The 7170-nt window shown below is 34.1% G+C and overlaps 1 pseudogene; it reads left to right on the forward strand.

Annotated features, from left to right (window-relative positions):
• The first annotated feature begins 562 nt into the window (after positions 1 to 562).
• Positions 563 to 2937, forward strand: LOC129904158 (beta-amyrin 28-monooxygenase-like; annotated as a pseudogene).
• Positions 2938 to 7170: the final 4233 nt, after the last annotated feature.

The raw sequence follows: 7170 nt of genomic DNA on the forward strand, positions 1-7170 counted from the left end.
TAAGTGTAAGTGTAAAAATAATACTATTTTTTGATGATATAACAATAACGGGTTTGAACACATATACACTTTTGTCGACTAATGTATTGATTTTCTGAGAAACAAAAAAGAAATGATCCTGAGTTATTTTTAACAAAGATAATTAGTTTTCTGATTTTTGTACGATATAATAAATATCGCCAAACTTTTCAACTTTTACATTTGATTCTGCTCAACTCAATAGAAAATACTTTCTTCATCCTAATTTAATTTTTGTGTCTTACTTTCTTGCTTGATCTATCCATTTTTGAGTCTCTTTTTATATTTAGTAAGTTTTTCATCAATTCTAATATTTTACATGCCAAATTTCAATAAAAAGATTCAAAGGACTATATAAATTTTTAATTTAATTAATGTATAATTTTGATCCATCAAATTAACGGCAATGAAAAACTTAACGTACTTAAACAAAAATAGAGACATGTGCAATTAGAAAAAAACTCATCCAATATGATAGTAATCTTTTTTTATTTATATATATGGTATACTTGAATACCACTTTATAAAAAAACTAGTACACAAGATGGACCTCTTGCTCCTATCTTTTATAACCACCCTTGCTATAATCATCAAATTTTTATTCAAATATTTCTTTGTCAAGCCTAAAGAAAAAAATCCCTTTAGTTCCAGGTACATTTGGTTGGCCTATTATTGGAGAAACTATCCAATTCCTTGTATCACTTTACTATGGATTGGTCCATGAGTTTGTTCAAAAAAGAACCAAAAAATATAACTCCAATGTATTCAAAACTTCATTATTTGGCCAAAAAGTGGTTTTTTTTTCAGGTCCAACAGCTAACAAATTCATATTCACCAATGGCAATAAACTTTTGATTGGTTGGAGACCTAATTCTGTTCAAAAACTTTTCCCTTCTACATCATTTGTTCCTATAGAACATGATACCAAAAGGGCACAAAATATCATTAGCTATTTCTTGAACTCAAGAAATGTTGAGAAAATTATTAGTACTATGGACTCTATGTCACATACACACTTGGAAAATCATTGGAAGGGGAATAATGAAGTAATAGTGTTTGATCTAGTGAAGTTATTCACTTTCTCCCTTTCTATTAAAGCCTTCATAGGCATCGAAGAATCGGATAATAAAATCTTGAATCTTTACGAGAAATTCCAGATTTTTACAAGAGGTCTTTTGGTAATGGACATAACTCTACCTGGCACAACATTTTATAAGGCAATGAAAGCTGGGAATGAATTAAGAAAAGAAATGAAGGTCAACATTGAAGAAAGAAGAGCAAAATTACTAGAAAATCCAAATATGTCAAATATATATAATGATGTGTTAACACAATTGATTATTGAACAAGATGAAGATGGCAAGTATATGACTGAGGTTGAAATTGTAGACAAATTATTTGGATTTATTATTGGTAGTTATGATACTACTGCTACAACTATTACTTTGACCATGAAGTACCTTAATCAGAAGCCTGAGTTCTTTAATGAAATAATAGAAGGTACTTTTTTCTTCTCTTCAAATTAAATTGCATTATTTGATATAAAGATTTTTTTTCTTGTAAATTTACATCTTGTGCCAAGTTATGTTTTATTTTTCAATTTACTAATTCTACAAATCATGAGCCCTTACATGTAGCTATCGTTTAGATAACCTGATAGTATAAAACTTTTTAGCATTATTCGTGTATAGAAGCTAATTTTAAGAGTAGGATAGATTAGTTGAAAAACCATTGGTCCAAAAATATTGTAATGGTATTTTTGATAATTTTATCATTTGTCATTTGATTTGTGGTTAATCTGGAACTAATTAAATGACAGAGCACAATGAAATATCAAGACAGATGATTCCAAGAAAAGAGCTATGTTGGAATGACATTCAAAAAATGAGGAAAACTTGTAGCTTTGTGAATGAAGTATTAAGAAACACACCAATTGTTCAAGGTATTTTTAGAGAAGCCATGGAGGATTTCACTTATGAAGGCTTCCACATACCAAAAGGATGGAAGGTATGTATATTTTCTTCACTTTTTTAAAAAAATGTAAAAAAAAAAAAAAGTAACTAAAAGTATAATTTGATTATTATTCTTTTTTTCAATGTAAAAAAATACTCCACGGCCCCAAATGTTAAGGAAAATGGGCACATAACATTCTTGAAAGATTGTGTAAATGCTCACTTATTAGGGAGCTAATTGATCTGTCAAAGTTGTGGTATGTCAATAAATATCGGCAAGGGATATTTTAATTTGTTGCTCACCATTTCTAGATTTTTTTTTAAAAAAAAAACGTTAATTTAGAAAAGAGAACATACATCAAAGAAAGGCTCTAGTGCGTAAATCATTTTTTACATCAATATTTGATACATATTACTCCTATTATCTACTTGAAAAGTTAAGCCGTTGCGTGCTAGTAGTTACTCTTCAAAAAGTCATAACTCATGATATTATATTTTGAAGACATTGTTGTCGAAAATAATAATTTATTTTTAATTGGGAAAAAAATTCAACTTGTAAAATTTATTATTATTAATACTAAAATCTTCAACTTTATTTCTAAGTACTAAATTAGTCAACACTAGATATGATTCTTCTTCTAAGTATGCTATCAAAACAAATTTGCAGATATATTTGAGTTTTGGAGCTACACAAAAGAATGGTGAATACTTTCCAAACCCTACAAAGTTTGATCCTTCTAGATTTGAATGAAATGGACTAGTTCCTTATACATCAGTTTCATTTGGTGGAGGACATAGAATGTGCCCTGGAAAAGAATTTGCAAGAATATTGATTCTTGTTTTTCTTCATCATGTACTGAAGAATTTTAGATGGGAGGCTAAGATTCCTTTAGAAAAAATAATGTACCCTTTTTTTCTACTAGCCATCCCAATAAATGGATATCCTGTCACCCTTTCTACGGTTTAAGCTTTGTTACATGAAAAAAATATATGAAAAATGATGTAACCTAGTTAATATATACTTCCTCCATTCTGTTTCAAGTTGTTTGAATTATTTGTTTTGGCACGGAATTTTAAAAAATAAATGAGATTTTTAAATCTTGTGATTTTATATAAAAAATATGTCAAATGTACCAAAATGTTCTTTAATCTTGTGGTCTTAAAAATGTCATGTGGATAGTTGGAACTAAAGAGATGCTAAAAAGCAAAAGAATCATTCCTTTTTAAATGGACCAGAAAAAGAAAGTAGATCAAATAAATTAAAACTAAAAATCCAAAAACACGATGAAGATATGGGAGAGAGTGGTGGAGATGAGGGTGAGGATATGAGTGTCAATCTAGGAGAATCAGTTTGTATTCATGTCGGGACAATCGACTACTGAAGCAGTCCATCTTGTGCGCAGACTGGTGGAGAAATTCAGAGAAAGAAAAAGAGATCTTCATATGGTATTCATTGATATTGAAAAGGCCTATAACAAATTTCCAAGGGATGTTCTCTGGAAGTGTCTGGAGGCGAAAGGTGTCCTGATGGTGTATATTAGGGTGATAAAAGACATGTATGCTAGAGCCAAGACTCGGGCTAAGACGGTGGGAGGTGACTTAGAGCATTTTCCTGTTGAGATGGGACTACATCAGGGATCTGTGCTGAGACCATTTTTTTTTGCCTTGGTGTTGGATGAGCTGACCCGGTCTATTCAAGAGGAGGTTCCATGGTGGATGTTATTTGCGGATGATATAGTGTTGATTGATGAGACTCAGGACAGAGTTAATGATAGGTTGGAGGTTTGGAGATAAACTTTGGAGTCCAAAGAATTCAAATTGAGCAGGACCAAAACAGACTACTTGGAGTGAAAATTCGGTGTTGCGATGGATGAAGAGGGTGTCACGCCCCGGGAGGGTACCCTAGACGTAACCGGCACTCAGAAACCATTTCTGGCTCCCAAGCGAACCACATAGCCTGATCACACATCCGTTCATTCATTCATTCAGCGGAAAGTTTAAAAATAAAGAGTAATTTAGCGGGCAACTCAAATAACCCATCCAACTCAAAGAATAAAGGTCATGGGCCGACAGATCAACTAAAATATTTGTCATTTAAAAAAATAGTTTGACAAGAAATACTCAAAGATAGAAATACTCAATCGACTCATCACTATCTAGTCTATGAAGCCTCTATCACTACTATCTAATTGGTGCCAATGACATGTTCATGGCTACCTCAAATCAAAATGAAAAGGGCTAACTCGATGCAAGAATACACAGACGGTGTCCTCCAAATGTAGGGGAGGACTCACCAATACGCTGAGTGCGAATAGATCCCCAATGATGCTCCTATTGACGATCTCTTAAACCTGTCTCTGCATCATGAAACGATGCAGGTCCAAATGGACGTCAGTACGTGGAATGTACTGGTATGTAAAATGGCAGAATGAAACATACCTCAAGGAAGAATAACATCGGTCCACATATCTCAATTCAGAAAGATGAGAGAGACTCAACAAGGCGTCATAAGTCTAAAGTAATAATACATTTTTAGACAAAGACCAATCATATACCATACAGTCCAATCCAATCATACACAATACAGTCCAATCAAATCATTTACAATTCGATCCCTTTCAATCATGTACACTCCGATTATATACACTCAACTCAACAATCAACTCAATAATCAAATCCAATCTAGTCACATACCATTCTATTCAATCCAATCACAATTCATCTATTCCAATTCGACCATATACAATCTACTCAGCATTCAACTCAACAATCAGCTCAAAGGACTCAACTTAGTAAATATGCAAATTAAATTATGCAACGCTTTACAATTTAACTCAAAGGACTCAACTCAATAAGTATGTAACAACTCACTCAAGTGTCCTAAGTCTAACAAGAAATAATTTAGACAGGACTAACTCATAAGCATATAGCAACTCACTCAACCCAACTGACTCAGAGTACTATCAAGACCTAAATGGGAGTTTCTCTTAACCGAAAACCATCACTTATGAGCCAGTGAAGGTACAACAAAACGACGTTGTTGCCGCGCCCGTTCATACCTTGCCAGGGTATGAACGAATCAAACACTCATGGATACAATCCAACCAAGTCCTATAATGTCAGGACAAATCTCTCGGGGAAGCATCCGACTTTAACGGTTCAATCCCCCTTACGTTTGGCAACATAGGTATTGGGTTCGAGTATGGACTATACTCTTGCCCAATTCGGTGCTCGATACTCCTCCCATAACTCCATGCTCATAAAACTCCTCCAATCATCTCAAACAAGCCCTCACGGCTAGTTTCATGTGGAACATTGCCACCTCATCGACTCTGTTCTCATTTCAACTCAAATTAACTCATAATGACAAGTCTAATTGGACCTTCTTTCAAATCGACTCATCTCAAATTATCAAACTCTTCTCTTTAAAAATTTATACAATCTCAACTCAATGAATGCAGAAAATGTTATGTACATTAAAATATAATTTCAACTCCTCAACTCAAACTCAAAATAGATACTTTAATGTAGAAATACTCAACTCATTTAAAGGCTCCTCATACTCAACTCATACTTAAGCTCCTTTCTAAATCAAAGATGAAACTAATAATTCTTTAGACTCAAAATAGTGTATAATTAGTTTATGCAAAAAGGTTCACAAATAATTTATTGAAAGCTCCTCCTCAAAAGATCATTTATTTTCAAAATATTTCTAAGACTCCAATCTACTCAAATTATGCACCTCACATACAACAAAATCACATTAGACTCCAATCCACTTCATCACACAACATCCTCATCGACATCACCTCTTCATTCACATCATCACCAAACATCATCATCACATCATCATCATATATCATCATTCACATCATCATCAAACATTATCATCACATCATCATCATATATCATCATTCACATCAATCATCAAACATTATCAACACATCATTGTACAGTATTATTTTCACATCGATCATCAAACATCTACTCCAAAAATCCTTATTTTTATCCTATGTTCATTTTATAGAAGCAAAGGGGCATTCTTAACTAACCAATTCATTCTTTTCATTCCAATCAATACATATATATATACACACAACTATCCATCTCAACCTCAAGACATTTGTGACAAGAAACCTCATCTTGGGTTCATGTGAATGAAACATGAACCCATACTCTCAACAAAACTCAACTCAAGAATATCGTCAACATCTATAAATCTATATACAAAGGTACATTTGAAATCAATAATATAAAAGATAACTATTTAGTAACTCAAGTCATTAAAACATCAATCAACTAATAGTACTTAAAAACATTCTATAGTTAGGAAAACTTTCAAGAAAACCTTCTTAAAAGGTTCAACTCTTTCACAACTCCTATCCAACACATCTATGGGCATATGGAAGAACTAAATCCATATTTTAGGTTAGCCTTACATACCTTAGTGAAGACTTGAAGAAAACCTTGATGTTGAGTCTTCAACGGAGGACTTAAATCTTAAAGCTCTTGGACTCTTTTGTTGGAAATGGAGGAGAAGAAGAAGAGAGAGAGAGAGAGAGGAACCCCTAGGGCTTTTCTAGAGAGAGAGTGGGGGCTAAAAAATGATCCTAAAATGGTCTATGGTGATACATATATAATTTGGGACAATTCCCAAATTGCCTCTTCTTAAAAGTTCTGAAAAATAGGCAAAAATACACCTGGCGCTATAGTGGCGCGTCGCGCCCTTGCAGCGCCAGGCTAATTATGCCTAAAACCTACACACCTCATAGTGGCGCGCCGCACCAAGGACCAAACTACTGAGGCACATTTTTGGCGCGATAGTGGCGCGTCGCGCCCTTACGGCGCCAAGGCCAATATTTTCTGGGTTCTAGAAATTGGCTTGGAAAACCCTGCACACCTTATAGTGGCGCGTCGCGCCAGAGCCCAAACTACTGAGGCATGTTTCTGGCGCGATAGTGGCGCATCGCGCCACTGCGGCGCCAAGCCCAGTTTTCCAGCAATTGCAACCCAGGCCTGAAAATCTCTACTGTACTAGTCTATAGTAAAATGGCTATAACTTTTGACTCCAAACTCCAAAAATTGAATTTTTGGTGGCGTTGGAAAGAAGACTCAAAGACCTATAATTTGGTAGGTTGTGGGACATCCAGTCCTTTATATTCTAGGAGATATGGTTGTTTGAAGTTGACCCCTATACTAA

This window comes from Solanum dulcamara, chromosome 9 (genome assembly GCF_947179165.1).
Source record: "Solanum dulcamara chromosome 9, daSolDulc1.2, whole genome shotgun sequence".
NCBI classification, from domain to species: domain Eukaryota; kingdom Viridiplantae; phylum Streptophyta; class Magnoliopsida; order Solanales; family Solanaceae; genus Solanum; species Solanum dulcamara.